Below are 18,015 nucleotides of genomic sequence, written 5' to 3'. Positions count from 1 at the left end.
GAATATATAGAATGAAAACATATTACTGAAATCTTGAGGCTCTTTAATTTTCAAACATGGGTAGGGTGATGTGACCACAGGTATCTAATCTAAAGAATCAATACTGTCCACACTATTTGTTATAAATGTTAAAGCACAACAAATACAACACAGATATTACCTTCAGCGTTCATAATAAAGGTAACACTTAAAATTTTATGTAATCTGTACATAGCGCTGCTATGAGTGAAGTACAAACTGAGAAAAAAAGAAAAGAAAGCAATAAACAGACACTTGGTACAAGCTTTTATTTCCCACGTTTGGGGATAATTTTTCTATTCCCCAAATCATTTAAGTTGACAAATTGGTTCTTCTGGTCACTTAGCTTTCTGACTTCAAAAAGTCCATTTTCGAACTTCTGCCTCCTTCAGCTGTTGACAGGCTAATGGCACCAACCAAAGTAATAAAACCTCAAAGGGGTTTAGATTTAGGGTACGAAATTGTAACAACAGTAGAAGAATTAGATGTGAGGTCTGCCTACGTTTGTAAGACCAAATCTGATCTCCACAAGAGAACAAATAGTTCTCTGGGAGAGGGTCAATGTATACTCCTTTTCTCCTAAGGTACACTGATGTCGAGCACTTCCTGGGGGCGAGAGTGGGGAACTGGACATTTTTCTTGCCTAAGGCACTTCTTGAAAGTTAGATATAATTTAAGGGCACTCTGTATCTTCAGTAGAATTTTTCTGAGAAACAAATATTAGATTTTATTTTCTTCAAGGAAACATGAAAAAGTAACCTAGCATACTTTCTTTTTTGAGGTCCTAAACCATTAAAGGCAAAGTCCACCACGAATGTATGGAGGGGTTGCAAAGTCTTTCTGTCCACAATATCTATACAAAGTATGCCCTTACTTCCCACGTAGCAATCAAGAGCCCGGTGTCAGAACAAGCTCCCTCAGACGTTGCCTAACTTCTCAAAGTCTCTGTTTTCTCAACTGCCAAGTGCAGTATTAATTACAATAGTACTGACTTCAAAGAAGGGAAGGGAAGGTTAATTACAGAGCAAAGTGCTAGACCCGCAATAAGTATTCAATCAATTTTATTGAACTGTCCTCTGAATACATTTTTATGCCCCCAAAATACACCATCTGCTAACGTCAAATTGACAATTATTACAAATTTATTCTTCTTGATCACTGTCTTCTGAAAATTATTAAATATGCAATCAAAATACATTGATAATTACTGAATAAGGGAATGGTTAAGTTGAATGCAAAAATTAGTTGGTGGTTATAAAATATGATCTTGCTGATAGACATGAAGCCAGAGACAGCAAAATAGAATCTTTCAAGATCAACTGGCTATTCGTTATTAGAAATACTTTTTACATAAACAATAACTATACACACCAACCTCGCTGAACAGAATGCACAAAATTCAAGTAGACTGTATTTGTGGAAAGAACAGATGGCTAACCCATAACAAAGATTGTAAAAGTGGTGCAGCCTAGACACTGTCTTGTTCTGTCATACACGGTGTATCCAGAAGCTGGAACTGATTTGACAGCACTGAAAAGCAGCAATCACATCCTAGTAGATAGCATATAGTTTGTATTAACGAGACCTTTCCTTCCTAATCTTATGGGATATTTATTACACTAACAATAATGCAAGAAGGATGTTTTATAAAAATTATTTTTCAATGTATAAATTCATACATATACATATATTAAGTTAAAATGTTTACTATAAAAAATAAACTTGTGGTTCACATATTATGCTGTGAGTAACCAATTTCCTCCATAAATTCATACATATAACTGGGTTAACAATATTGGATCTTTACATGGTAAGGAAAGGGAGAACTAGGTAAATAAAATTTAGCCTAGTACAGCCCTTGGAATGTAGAAGATGCTTAAGCTAGGAAAGGAAAGAAATGCTGCAACAAATACTCTTGAAATCCCCACTATGTACTTAGGTCATCTCTATGCTTGGAAAAATGTGGAATACAGAAAGCCTCATTCATATAGGGATCCTTATCTCAAGGAACTTAAAATCTAGTGAGGGAAACAGGAACTTCTGGTAAGAAACGATAGAAAATGGTTCAGAGGAAAACCAAATGGCTCTGGAGAAGGAAGATGGCCTGACTGGAGTATCTAGAGATGTGTTGCATTGGAGAGCAGGGACCAGCAGCTCCACATGGGACACACTGGGTCATCAAATGAAACAGGGTGTTTGTTCCAGAAATAAGCAAAGGGGAAAGAAGTAGGTTAATAGTGCTACGTGCTAAACAGTGCATAGTTTACACACTATTCGGAGTTATTTCCCATATCATTTAGCAGGCTTGTTCATTCTTCAGGTCTACATTCATCACACCACTGACATTAAATCTGATTTTAAAAAAGCCTACCCTCTTAATTATTGTTGCCACAAATTCTGGAGATGGAGAGGGGCACATTTTATTTAAGTCAAAGCTTTGGATATCAAAACTTCTTACAGCACTAAAATCAACCACAACTGACTGCCAGCAAGTCCATCCCAACTCCCAGTGACCCTACAAGAAGGACACAATGGAACTGAAGCTGCGGGTTTCCAAAACTAAATCTTTACCAGAGCAGAAAGCCTCATCTTTTGTCTTTGAAACACTGGTGGGTTTGAACTGCCATCTCATGCACTAAATAAGAATTTAATGCACAATCTTCTCAGCAAAGCATTAATTAATATATTTATCCTATAATATATTAAAATTGCGATGAAAATGATATCTTCCGTGACCAAACCCAGAATCCAGCAGCAAAGTGGGACTACTTCCTTTATCAAAACCCCGTCCCTCCTACTTTCCCGTGTCTCTAGTGGAGAATCCAATCATTCATCCACCACCATAGTTTTAAAAGTAGGGAAATGACCAAAAATTATGATACCTAAACCTTAGTCATGGGAATTAGCTGGAGGATTTACATATAACCCAAGTAGAAATCAGATTAGTTTCTGGTATTTTATATACAGCTACTGGGACAAGATGGGGCTTTCTACTCCCGTTAATAGTTACAGTCCTGGACACTCACAGGGACCATTCTATCCTGTCCTAAAGGATCACTGCAAATTGGCATCAACTTAATGGCAGTGAATTTGAGTTTTAGACTGGTACAAAGCTGCACACCTATTCACTGGTATTGCTAATCTGGAAAAAACTCAATTACCACTATTAATGAAATGCACAGGTCTGGTGTAGGATATACAAAGGAAAATACACAACTACTTATGACCTTTTAAGCAAACTTTTTTTGTCATCTAAATTAGAAAAGACCTGCCTAAACACTGGTAGAAGAGGTGTTCCAAGAGATGGAGGAATGTCCTTGCCATCCCTTTGAGACCCTGCAAAAAATCTACTGACAAGACTTCTTAGCATGCACTGCAGTACCTTTCCTTTCTTTCTTTTAAAAATATTTGTATAAAGTTATTTTCAACTGGAGATTCTGTCATTTGTAAACAAAAGCATCCTAACTAATACACAATGATGTGCTTAAATTGAAGTGTGTAAGTTTTCTTGGGCCTCACTATTACAGAATTGTCTTCTACTAAGATGATTTCCACGTAGTACTTTAGTGATAGAACGTTTACTTCCTGTGATGGTTAAAACCTACTATGAACATGTCTGAATCTCATGTGTAGACACATTCCACCTGTCAGTGAAGGCTTATGTGTTGCTATGATGCTGAATAGGTGTCAATGTAGTGGCTAATAAGAAAGTCCTGGGAATCTACTGAGAACCAGACAGTCAAACCCATATGTATCTCAATATCTCATGACAAACCAATCATTGGGATATTGGGGGACCAGTCATTTTGTTGATTGAGGTAATCATGATTAGGAGATGGATCAATCAGAGCTAACAACAACAAGAAACGCTCCTTACATAAAATCATTTGTTTCAAATAATGTAAGTCTTAGATCAATTGAGATGATATGTGTGATAGTGGTGTTTTGCAGAAACTTGTATGCTCAGGATTCTCAGTGGCCTAGTAATCTCCCTTGATGTAACCTAAAACATTAAAACTAATGCCATAATAGGATCTTCTTAGAGCAGCAAAACAGTGGTAAGAAGATTAGGGTGCAGTTCAAACCCTTATTCAGGTCACAGTGCTAATGCAATTGAGAGGAAGTAGTAGTGCTGGTGGCATGATGGTTATGTGTTGGGCTGCGATCCCCATCATCAGGAGTTAGAAACAACCAGCAGCCCCATAAGAGAAAGACTGGACTTTCTACTCCAGTAAACAGTTACAGAGTTGGAAACCCACGAGGGGTCACTATGAGTCAGCACTTTGCTGGGTCTGGCTCACCAATCCACAATGCTTTGGACTTGAGCCAACAGACTTCCATATTGCCTGGCAATTCCCAGAGCTTTTAGAGGTCTGCCATCTGACCTGCTGACCTTAGACTCATTCACTTCTCCAGTCTTAAAGCCTGATCTGATTTCGGATTTGTCAACTTCTACAGCCTGTAGCATTTCTTTTAATTCAGGGTTCATCAGCACCCAAGGCTACACCAGTCAGGTGACACCTCTAGTTTGACATCTAACCTACAGACTTGAAACCAGATTGAACTTACCCAAATGTTGGAGTCATTTCCTTGATAGCAGTTTTTCTTCCCTTTTTCCCTCCTTTCTTTCCACCTGTCTGTGTACACACACACACACACACACACCACTAGTTTTTGCTTCTCTAGAGAACCCAGACTAACACTAACACTATAATAAAGATATTCCTATTAATTCAATCCATCAATTGGACACTAAGGGAAAAGATGCTTTATGTAGCAAATTCTTCCTATATTTACCATAGCAGAAAAAAGATTCCAGAAGCTAATTCTCATAGGGTAGTTAATTAGATAGATAGATAGATAGATAGATAGATAGATAGATAGATAGATAGATAGATAGATAAAGGTATATATTTATTTAATTGATGGGAATTAATACATAGATTTTCATTCACCTTCTGAGATACAGGAAGCCCATTAAGGACCCCATCCCCACTTTTAAGACAGTACGTTCCATCATCAATTACTTTTGTATATTAAATTCATCTATAAGTAGAATGCTATCATTAAGTAAATTATCTAAAAAACATTCCAATATGAACATTTCCTTTGAATTACTTAAGAACATGTAGCTGATTACAAGTAAAATGAAGCGTGATGACAATTCTGTATCCTAATGCCCTTAAGTTGGGCCAGCATTGTTTGGATAACTAGTTTTCAAGCACAGATATATTATAGCTAGAAAAGCACACTAATATAAAGGCACATTACAATTGTTCATATGAAATTATATTTTAAATATCAAGAAGAAATTATATTCACTATAAGATACTATATACTTGCTCAATACGATTAGGAGCTAATTGAATAGTACATGCCTAAGCCAATCAAATAAAGGAAATGCTGAATAGAAATGAAATATCTAGTCTAAATTCATCATTTGAAATCTTACAAGGTAAGACTGTAGTTTTGATAAACAAATCTGGTTCATTTTATTTTAAAAGATCATATTCTATACCATGAGAAAGACTTTATAACAGTTTCTACTTGTGGATTTATTTAATATTCCCTAAGTATGAAGAAATATATCTGAAACCAAGTGAAAATTTTTTTCTAAAAGACCATAAGAAATATATTTGTATTTTTTACTACATAAAATTTGCCGAGGTAAGAACTGAAATGACTAATTGGTAAACTCAACCACATCTGTTAATAAATCTCAAATTAACTTGAGTCAACTTAATAACATTCAAATAACAAATGCATTAGAGCAATGACTTGAGCCCATCTAACATTCTCAGCCAATTACAATGAACTTTAAAATCATAAAAGGTCTAAAGTCATCAAAAAAAAGGTAAGTGCTTACAAGCATATGTCATTACATTAATATGTTCAGGAAATTATAAGCTACTGATAAATTTATAAAATACAGGTCATGGAGAAACACTGATAGTTATTTTAATTGCTAACTTTGAATCTTTATTATATTCATGCACTGCCTTTCTCCAGTTATAAAATCTTGAGTATGACACCAAAATATTAAGAAGTAAAAATTTTTAATTATAATAGATTTACCACAAAACCATTAACTTCTCTGTCCCACACAACACTTCTATTATAGATATAATGCTCTCAGATTTCTTATTTATTCTGTATTTTTTGTGTACTATCCTGCTTCTCTGGGTCTGTCCAGAAAATTTGAGTAACTAAATGTTTGGGGCAGGTATAGAGAGTAAATAGATTCATGAGGTTCAAACTAACCAATTTACATTTTTTCTCTTTAATGATCCAATGTTTTATTGCTTACCCTCAAGTCAGAGAAAAGTTGGAAAAGATTAAAGAAATTTTAACATTAGTAAAAGTATACAGAATTTTTCATATCTATTCTCATTTAAAAACTACAGATAGTTCTTCGATAATTACATTAATTCTAAAACCTCAATAAATGTTAAGAACAGTAAAACCACAAATTTGGACTTTTGAAACCAGATCTGAGTCTTCTGTAGAAATAGCTGTCAAACTAATGTAAATCAAAGCACCAAGAAATTTTCCAAAGCAATGAAAGTATTCTGACCATTACACTCTTTGAAATACAGTGCTTAATAGTTGTTCTCCAGACAAGAAAAACTATAAAGCCATGTTCCAGAAGTCAAATCAGCCTGTCAATTCTATATACCCTTCTTAGATTGCTCACCATAAATACATTCATTTGAGTATTAAGAACCTACAGTATCCTTCAAAAATATTTTAACAGAAACCAAGAGATATAATATAAACACTATAGAATAAAATCACAATTTATGCCTAGATTGTGGTTGGCACATGATAGGTATCTCTTGAGTGAGCAAATAAAGTTGTTCCAACGCTAGTGGGCAGGGAAAAGTGTGATTTTAATACCGAATCAACACTTAATTCCTTATCTCTACCAAAGATATTGTTCAATATAAAAGGATGTCATAGCATGCAATTATGATTTCCTTTTTATTTGGGTTATTAAAATCACAATTCTTAAACTGCCTCTGACTAAAATCCAACTCATAGGGGTCACTATCCAAAGTTCCTGAGATCAAAGTCTTAGAGAACAGACAGTCTCTTCTTTCTCTAACAGGGAGGCTAATGGTTGGTCATCCAACACCTAGCCTGAAATACCACCATTGTAGACATAGCAGAAGAATAACAAAACCGAATGAAACAAAGTTTTTATTCAGAAATATGCCTTATGTCAAAGGAAATAGAGAAAATAAAATTTATCTTCAATCCAACAAAGTCCACTATTTTACTTTGACAAATATGCATGTTAAATGAAATGCTTACTGATGTTGTTAGGTGCCACTGAGTAGAATCTATTTCATAGTGACCCTATGTTCAACATAACAAAAACATAGCATGGTCCTGTGCCATGCTCACAATCATTCACTATGTTGCTGCAATCACCGAGTCAATCCATTTCATTAAGGTATTCCTCGTTTTTGTTTATCTTCTACTTTATCAAGCATAATGTCCTTCTCCAGGGACTAGTCCCTCCTGATCACACATCCAAAGTGAATGTGTTGAATTCTCACCATCATCGCTTATATGGAACATTGTGACTATACTTCTTCCAACAGTTTTTTTCCCCATTATTCTGCAGTCCATAATATATTCTGTATTCTTCACCAAAATCATAATTCAAATGCATCAATTCTCTAACCTTCCTTATTCATTTTCAATCTTTCACTGGCACACGAGGCAATTAAAAATATCACAATTTGAAGTTAGGCCCACTGTTGTCCCCAAAATGACATCTTTGCTTTTTTAACACTTTAAAGAGGGTTTGTAGCATATTTTTCACAATGCAATAAATTTTTGTTTCATTAACACAAATTCACTAATATGGTTACACATTTATAAATTATAATTCCTGTTGCTCTTCTCACTGCAAAATTCATAGTATAAATACTTAACCCAGTCTAAGATCTCCTTGAAAGCCTGTTCAAAACTTAATTTGTCGAAGTCCACTGAATTCCACTAGTTGTACACAGCAGTTTCTTCCCCTGCGGTATCTCCATATATATGTTAGGCTGGGTTCTCTAGAGAAGTGAAATCAATGATGTTTGTATGTGTATACAAACATCATACATATATAGAAAAAGAAACATATGAAGAAATGAATCGCAACGTTGTAGAATGAGTAAGACAAGTACAGTTCAAGTCCGTAGACTTGAGGCCACTCCATGTAGCTTCAGGAGTCAATGAACTGGGAAGCAGAAAGACAAAACGGGAAGACCACAGGCTGGTAGATGCAGAAACTAATAAATCCAAGGCTGGCAGTCTACTGATGCTCCTGAGATCAGCAGGTTCTATGACAGGAAGTCCAAGAACCAGATGTAGGATCCAGATCCAGCCAAAGAAGTAAACTAGTTTTCCCACAATGTCGATCTATATATACTGAGTAGGCCACACCCCAAATGAAATATCACCTCAAATGTATCAAGATTATGACCAGATTAAGGAGGCGGTTCTCCACCCTATCATTCCCACAATGGCTTGGCTGCTTTACAGAAGACCCCATCATGAAACTGACCATACGAAATTAGATTACAAAATAGGAGAATCCTGGCCCAGACAAACTGACAGAGTCTAACTATCACAATATACAACAATCCCTTCTACCAATCCCTCTACCCTATATTAATGGGAGTTGAAGGAGATTTCATCTCCACCAGAAGGCTTCAATCATCTAAAGAAAAGAAATCAAATCAATAGATAGATGATAGATAGATAGATAGATGGATGGATAGATAGATAAAAGAAATCTATCAAGATGAACTCTATGAAAAAAAAAAGATGAACTCTATGGAGTCCAAAAACAACAATTATCATAAATTTCTGAACTATTCATATTCTATGCCATTTTGGCCTAGAAGACCCGTTGATAGTCAGTGTTGGGCTTAATTTTTTTTAAGCTTTCAAAAGAAATAATGTCTGGGTCCTAAAGGTTTGAAGGTAAACAAGCAGTCTTCTAGCTCAGAAGCAACAAAGCCCACATGGAAGAAGCACACCAGCGGCTGCGATCACGAGGTGTAGCTAGGATCAGATATCATGCGTATCAGTACAAAACATTATATCATTGTGAATGAGGAGGCATGCGGAGTGGAGACCCAAAGCCCATTTATAGGCCACTGGACATCCCCTTACAGAAGGGTCACAGGGAGGACATGACCTAGTCAGGGAGTGATGTAGCAACAATGAAACATACAACTTTCCTCTAATTCCTAAATGCTTCCTCTCCCCCCCCCCACTATCATGAGCCCAATTCGACCTTACAAATCTAGCTAGACCAGAAGACGGACAGTGGTACAGATATGAACTGGAAACACAGGGAATACAGGGAGAATGATCCCTTCAAGACCAGTGATAAAGGGAGGGTTAAGGGAGGGTGGAGTGGAAAGGGGGCACAGATTACAGGGATCTACATATAACCTCTTCCCTGGGGAATTGACAACAGAAAAGTGGGTGAAGGGAGACATCAGACATCAGACACTATAAGATATGACAAAATAATAATTTATAAATTATCAAGGGTTCATGAGGGAGGGGGGAGCAGGCAGGGAGGGGAAAAATAAGGAGCTGATGCCAGGGGCGTAAGTGGAGAGCAAATGTTTTGAGGATGAGGGCTATGAATGTACAAATGCGCATTATACAATTGATGTATGTACGGATTGTAATAAGAGTTGTACAAGCCCCTAATAAAATGATTTTTAAAATAAAAAGGTCCCCTAAAGGTGCTGATAGTGTTGTTGGGAAGCAAGGTACTACTACCCAGAAGGTCAGTGGGACAAACTTACCAGTGACTCTGTGAATTAAAGATTTATACAGCCTCCGAAACCCTCTATAGTCTCTATGAGTTGGAATAGAATCAGCAACAGTGAAGACAAGCTTGTTACTGAAATAACTTGTGTATAATTATCTACTGATTGCAGAGACACGTTTAAACACGTTATTATGTTTAGAATAAACCCAGTCCGGCATAAACTGAAACACTAGTACCAATGCTTCTCAACTTACCCTCCCATAATAATGATACAGGAAACTGATTTTAAATGAAAACAAATTATATATCATATCGGCAATGTGATGATCAAGTCTACTCTCTGATTTGAAAATGTCAACTTTCAGCTACAACATAAATCCTTGGGGGAACAAAATGAAGCTTAGCAAAATGAAAAAGCAAACCAAGACATTGAATTTTTTCTTATACTTGGAATAAGAGGGGACTTTAAAAAGTTTGTGGAAATTTTTAAACACTACTCTATCCATGAGTATATAAAGACCAGTGCATTACAGGTCAGGTGCTAGCACCTTAAGATCAACCACTATCTTCTTAAATTTGAAGCACTCAGGCAAATGCTTTCAGAAAGACTCTCTTTGTTTCATACAAAGTCAGAATGAGAAAACTGAGAACCACCACCAGTACCACCAGAATATATGATCACACATGCATGTGTTAAGACATATAGGTGTATAGGTATGTACATATGTGTGCACCTATAGAAATATATGTGTGTACATTCAGGTATGTGTTTGCATGCATATATATTCACAGATAATATAACTACAGATATTTCTCAGACATATTTGAAAACCTTGAGAAATTGTTGTTAGGTGTCAGCAAGTTGGACTAAACTCAGAGCGACCCTCCATGAAACAGAATGAACTACTGCCCAGTCCTGTCCAATCTCACAGTTATCTTTGAGCCAACGACGGCAGTCACCCTGCCTTGAATTTAACGGGCCTAGCAGTCACACCTCATGGAGGGACATCCTTTTCCACTGTCCCTCCACACATGATGTCCTTTTCCAGAGATTGGTCTCTCCTGATAACATAATGAAAATATATGAGTGTCTAACTTCTAAGGGGCATCCTGACTATACTTTTTCCAAGACAGATTTGTTTATGCTTCTGGAAGTCCCTTTCTTCAACATTCTTTGCCAACACCATAGTTCAAATGTATGGATTATTTTCAGTCTGCCTATTCAACACACAACTTTCACAGGCATATGAGGTGAATACCATGACTTGCGTCAGACACAGATTAGTCCTTAAAGTGACATCCTTGCTCTTCAATACTTTAAAGAGGTCTTGTACAGCAGACTAATCAATACACTGTATCCTTGACTTCTGCTTTCATGTGTATTGGTTGTGGGTCAAAGCAATATGAAATCCTTGACAACTTCAATCTTCTTATATTCATCTTGATGTTACATTGAGTTGTAATCCATACTGAAGGCCACAGTACTTTATATTCATCAACAAGTACATCAAGTTGCCCTCATTTTAAGCAACAAAGTTATTAATATCATAGATTGTTAACAATGATTTCTTATAATCTTGATGCTGTATTATTTTTCATGTAGTCCAGTATATAGGACTGTTTGCTTAGCATACAGACTAAATAAGTACGGTGAGAGGATGCAACCCTGACACACATCTTGCCTGATTTTAAATCATGCAATATTCCTTGTTCTGTTGGAACAAGCATTTCTTGACGCATATACAGGTTCCCCATGAGCACAAAAAGCATTTTGGAATCCCCATTCTCCTCAGTTGAGATGTGGTCAATTAACAGGGCCCTACCAGTCATAATTCCTTAAGTGATGTATGATAATTATGGACTCTATAACTTCAATCCCATTTTGGAAGAATTTATTTGCTATACTAACAGAAAAGACTAATATGGGATTGAGTTCTGGCATTAATAAAGGGTGTAAACTAAGTCACACCCTAGATTTACCTTTTCCTTGGGGCATGTATAGCATGCTACAAGAGACAAACTATGCCTACATCAAAGCTATTCTTCTAAGAACTGTCTCAGACACAGAGACAAGGTCCCTGAACAGCAGAAGAAGAGCACATTCTAGATCTCTGGCTGACGTGGTGGAGGGCCAAACCAGAGGCACCAGAGATGGTGGCATATGAGACAGAGTTAAGAAGCGAGGCCAACACTAGATGCCAAGGCAAGGAAACCATAAAACAGAACAGAAGATCAGCATGCAGATATGGGACTGTGAGGTAGAATGACAGGTAGGCTCCCTGGTCCCTGGAGCAAAGGACAAGTGACCAACTGGTTGAGAAGCTAAGGACCTAAGAGAGACTTGGCTTCTAGCTGAGGAGAGAGAGATGTTTCTGTGGACCAATGACTGTATCCTTACTATTTAGTGATTCTGACTTAGGGTAGCCTATTTACTGTAAGTTCTGTGTAGCCACTGCAATGAATAAGAAGTAGAGTGCCATCAAAGGACTCATGGAAGGAATGATAGGTGTCAGAATAGGGGGGAAAATGAAGAGTGCAAGTATGTCTTCAGTATGCCTCATGGCAAGGGAGAAACCAGAAGAGGTCAGGAATGCCCTCCTCCAGGCTGTTTAATGCATCAATGCTATCCTCAGTTTGTTAAGATCCATAAAACACAAGTCAACACCTTTTTAGTATATAGTCTTTCAACTAAGATACATCTGATGTCAGTAATAATATCCTTTGTGTCATGTCTTGATCTGAGTATAATTTGAATTTCTGGCAGCTTCCTGTCAATGCACTACTACAAACATTACTGAATCCTCACCAGCAAAATTTTGCATGCATATGATATTAATGATATTGCTAAATCATTTCTGCATTCTATTGGGTCAGTTTTCTTTGGAGCGGTTACAGCTTTTCCAGTCAACTAGCCAGGTATATGATTTTAAATTTCTTGGCATATAGGTGAGTGAGTGCTTCCAGTGCTTCATCACCTTGTTTAAACATTTCAGCTGCTATTCTGTCAATTTCTGGAAGCTAGCTTTTCACTAATGCCTTCAGTACAGTTTCAACGCCTTCCTTCAGTGCCATTCTACATCTAGATCATATGCTTGATCTCGATCTTGAAATGATTGAATGTTGACTAATTCTTTTTGGTACGTTACTCTGTGTATTCCTTCATCTTCTTTTGATGGTTCTTGCATGATTCTATATTTTGCCCACAGAAATCATTCAATATTACAACTTGAGGATTGAATTTTTGTTTCAGTTCTTTCAACCTGTGAGATGATGAGTGTGCTCTTCCTTTTTGACTTGCTAACTCCCAGTCATTGTACATATCATTCAAATAATTTTTTATGTGCCTTCTCCCATTGCTCTTTGAAATGGTCTGTTCAACTTATTGCATCCTTTCTTCAATTTGCTTTAGCTACTCTATATTCAAGTCTCAGAGTCTCTACTGATATCCACTTTGATTTTATCTTTTGTTCCTGCTCTATTTAGCGGCTTTTTGCTTCATATATGATGTTCTTGGTGTCATTCCATAATCCATCAAGCATTCTGTCATTCATGTTCAGTGAGCCAAATCTATTCTTAAGATGTTTTCAGGAGACCGGAAGCCCCTCCGAGCTCTTGGTATGGAAAGCAAGCAAGGTGGGGATTACTGAACAGTTTTCGTCTCTTAGCACACACACCCCTCCAGCAGGACAGACAGGTGAGAAGTCTCAGTTATCTCCTCACTTACCACTCTATTCCTTCTTGGTTTATTCTCTCGCCCTTCTATCTTTCCCACTGCAGTTGGTCTCAACGGGCTCAGGTTTGTTTTGGTTTTTCTCCCTTTTCTCTTCTTTTTCCCTATTCTCTCCCTCTCTTCCTATCATACAGCACTACTGGCCTACCGGCCACTACCCTCCACCTGGGGCAAATCAACCCAAATAGCAGAGGAAACTCCAGCCTTCCCTCTGTGGGAGTACTGCACAATACAAGGGCAATCTACAGTGCTCTGCGCTACTGAGGAAACCTCAGTTAGACCTCTAAAGTGATCTTGCCAACTAGGAAAATTCAGCCTAGCACCACTGGGTCCCTATAAGTGCCCACCAACCTGCCAACGTGGGGCAGGATTTAACACCCCTCCAGCCCCACATTCAGGCAATCATGGATCAGCTATCTCTTTATCTTTACTTTTTCCTACTCTTTCTTCTCTCTTTCCCATCACAGCTAATCTTGGTGAGCACAGTTGTGTTTTCTCCCCTTCTTTCTCTTTCTTTACTTTTTATTTCTTTATTCTCTCTTTCTTTCTGGATGATGGCTCCAGGCTCCTCTAAAACAACACATAAACAGCAACCAGCCCTAATAGCCCCAAAGAAAAAGAAATAGAAGACAATGCCAGAAGAAGTCATGAACCTAACAATATGCATAGAAAAAGCTGATATTGATCGGCCATAGAAAGAAATATTCAGAATGCTGCTAGGAGTCATGAGGGAAGCAATACAGAAAAAGGTTGAAATGATAAAGGAGATAAACGAATGCACTAAAGGGAATTAAAATACTTAAGGGATGAAATAACAGCCTTTCTAAACAAGGAAAAGTTCAAAGAATACATAAAAAGAAACCGAGCCCTACAAAAGACCCTTGCTGATCCAGTATGGGCAGAATATCAATACTCACCAAGGGCAAATGAGAGACCATCACACAGAACAACTCCACCCATAGGGTGACAACGAGAAAACAGCCCCCAGGATAGCAGGATAGCAGTGGAGAAAACAGCCCCCAGGATAGCAGCCCCCAGGATAGCAGATAGTGGAAAGAAGGCAAAAGTAAACCATACACACAATACAAGCAGATAAGATAGGTAGGTAGAAAAATACTAAACACAAAAGATCGACAAAGGAAACAACCCCCAGGATAGTATCAGCTCAATAGTGGAAAGAAGGCAACATAAACCACACACAGAACACAAAAGGTACAAGATGACAACACAGAGTGTACAGATGGATATAATAACATGGAATATCAATGGCCTAAACTCAGGCATTAAAAGGCAGAGGCTAATAGACTGGCTCAGAAAACATAACCCATTGACATGCTAGACACATCTCAAGCCTGCAGACAAAAACAGGTTGAGAATTAAAGGCTGGAGTAAAATATACCAAGCAAATGTAATGCAAAAAAAAAGAAGAAGCAGTGATTTTAATGTCTGACAAATATGATCTCAAGTTGCACGCCATACAAGAGACGAGGGGCATGATATAATGTTCAAGGGAACAGTAGACCAAGAACCAGTGAGCATAATAAATAATTTGCCCCCAACCAGAGACCCACTAAATTTATAAATCAAACACTCTGAAAGATGAAAAAAGAAATCAAAGGCTCAACAATTATAGTCGGTCGCTTTAATATACCGCTCTCTGAAAAAGACACATCACTGGGAAAGAAACTCAACAAATAGGCTACAGATCTAAACAGCACAATTAGAGGACTTGATAGATATTTTCAGAGCTTTCAACCCATATGAAATAATTCACATTCTTTTCAAGCCCACATGGCACATATTCCAAAATAGACCACATGCTGGGAAACAAATCAAACTTGAGTAAATTCAAGCACATAGAGATTATACAGACGTCTCTCTCAGATCACTGCCATAAGTTTGAAAATTAACAGGACAGTAGAGAAAACAAGGTGAAACAACTGGAGTATGAATAATTCCATATTACCAAGGAGTGGGTATTGACCCAGATCAGAGATGAAATCAGGAAGTTTCTAGAATGAAAAGACAACATAAGAAAACCTTGGGGATACAGCATTTATCAGAAGAAGGCTGATAGCAATAGATGCACACATGAAAAAATAAAGAGAGAACCAGGGATGATAGGTTGCCACAAAACCTACACCAATTAGAGCAGTCAACAGAACAATCCTAGTAACAGAAATAATAAAAAATCAGAGCTGAGATACAGGAGAGGGAAAATAAGAAAACTATGGAAAAAAATTAATCCAGCTAAAAGTTGGTTCTTTGAAACAATTAACAGAATTGATAGACTGCTGGCAAACCTAACAAAAGAAAAGAAGTAACAAAGAACAACTGCAAGGATGAGGGATGAAACAGGGGTCATTAAAACATCCCCTACTGAAATAAAAAGGATAGTCACACAGTACTATGAAGGCCTGTATTATAATGAATTCAACAACTTTGAAGACCTGGACAAATATTTGGAAACATAATCCCTCCCTATGTTATCCCAGATGGATGTCAAGAACGTAAACAGACCCATAGAAATGGAAGAAATATACAAGGTAATCAAGGGATTACCAAATTAAAAAATCCCCTGGCCAAATGGCCTCACAGGAGAATTCTACCAAGCATTCAGGAAAGAACTGACACCAATCCTACACAAACACTTCCAGAACACAGAAAAAGACGGAAAACTCCCAAACTCTTTTTATGAAGGTTGTATAATTCTGTTACCTAAAGCGGGAAAAGATCCCACAAGAATTCAGAACTACAGACCGATATTCCCAATGAGCATCAATGCAAAAAATCCTTCATAAAAATCTGGCAAATAGAATACAAAAGCATATATAAAAAATAATTCACTGTGACCAAGTGGGATTCATACCAGGGATACAGGAACATAAGGAAAGACCATCAGTAATTATTCACCACATTGGCAGGAAAAATGATAAGAACATGATAATATCGATAGATTTGGAAAAAACTTTTGACAACATCCAACACACATTCCTGTTTAAGACACTCAAGAAGATAGGAATACAAGAAAAATTTCTCAATCTTACAAAACTATATATGAAAATTCAACAGTGAACATGGTAGTCAATGGAGAAAAGACGAAAACAATTCCACCGAAAAGGGGGACCAGACAAGGATGCCCCTTGTCCCCACTCCTATTTGACATCTTACTGGAGCTCCTAGATAACATAAGACAAAGAAAAGACATCAAAGGTATTCATCTAGGAAAGGAGGAGGCGAAATTATCATTATTCGCAGACAATATGATTCTATACATCGAAATCCCCTAAATTTCACAAGTGGAGTGTTGGATGCAATTGAGGAATATAGCAAAAATCAGGATACAAGATCAACAAACAGAATTCTACCAGTCTGCTATACACATCAGACAAGATAACAGAAGAAACTATTAAAAAAGTAGTAAGTACCCATTACAATAGCCAAGCACAAATTGAAATATCTAGGGATATATCTGATTTAAAAAATTTAAAATCTGCATGAGGAAAATTATAAAACACTACTACAAGGAACCAAGAGTGACCTCAACAAATGCAAAAACATCCCAGGCTCATGGATTGGCTGACTCAATATAGTAAAGATGCCAGTTCTGCCTGAAGCACTATATAAGTTCAATGCTATCCCAATACGAATACCACCATCCTTCATCAAAGAATTGGAAATAGTGATTACCAACTTCATATGGAGAGGGAAGAATCCCAAAATTAGCAGAGAACTCAAGAAGAAGGACAAAGTGTGAGGCCTTGTTCTACCTGACTTTAGCATGTATCATACAGCCACAGTGGTCAAAACAGTGTGGTACTGGTATAAAGAAAGATATTCAGACCAATAGAAAAGAGCTGAAGACCAAGAAATAAAAACTTCAGCATATAGGCAACTGATCTTTGATAATGGCCCCAAAAATGTCAAATGGGAAGCAGATGCCCTCTTCAATAAATGGTGCTAGAAAAAATGGATATCTACCTGCAAAAAAAAAAAGCAAGACCCTTACCTCACTTCATGCACAAGAATAAAGTCAAGGTAGATCACAGACCTTGAGTTAAAACCCAAAACCATTGGGGCCATTAATGAGGGAATAGGGATGAACCTGAGAACCCTGACACATGGAATACATATGCTGTCATAAATAATACAAAGGAGTAGTATTAGACAAGTGGGATATACGGAAGCCACCTGTGTGCATTGAAAAAATTCACCGAGTAATAATAGAGCCCACGGATTGGGAAAACATCTTTAGAAATGACACATCAAAAGCCTTATTCCTAAAATCTACAAAGGTTTGCAAGCTTACATAAGAGAAAAACTAATTGCCCACTGAGGAGGTGGGCAAAGGACTTGTACAGAAGTTTCAGAGTCTAAAATCCAAATGGCCAATAAACATATGAGAAAATGCTCCTGATCTTTAGCCATAAGAGAAACGTCAATTAAAACAATTATGAGATACCACTTATTACCC

General features: G+C 37.2%; 1 protein-coding gene across 7 annotated transcripts in view; it reads right to left on the bottom strand.

Moving 5' to 3' along the window:
• The window catches only part of PTPRM (protein tyrosine phosphatase receptor type M), a 901,381-nt gene that overhangs the window by 783,943 nt on the left and 99,423 nt on the right, over positions 1 to 18,015 (bottom strand). The window lies entirely within an intron of this gene.

Source organism: Tenrec ecaudatus, chromosome 15 (assembly GCF_050624435.1).
Source record: "Tenrec ecaudatus isolate mTenEca1 chromosome 15, mTenEca1.hap1, whole genome shotgun sequence".
Lineage (NCBI taxonomy): Eukaryota > Metazoa > Chordata > Mammalia > Afrosoricida > Tenrecidae > Tenrec > Tenrec ecaudatus.
The sequence above is the reverse complement of the archived record's forward strand: the minus strand, read 5'-3'. Positions and strand labels throughout refer to the sequence as shown.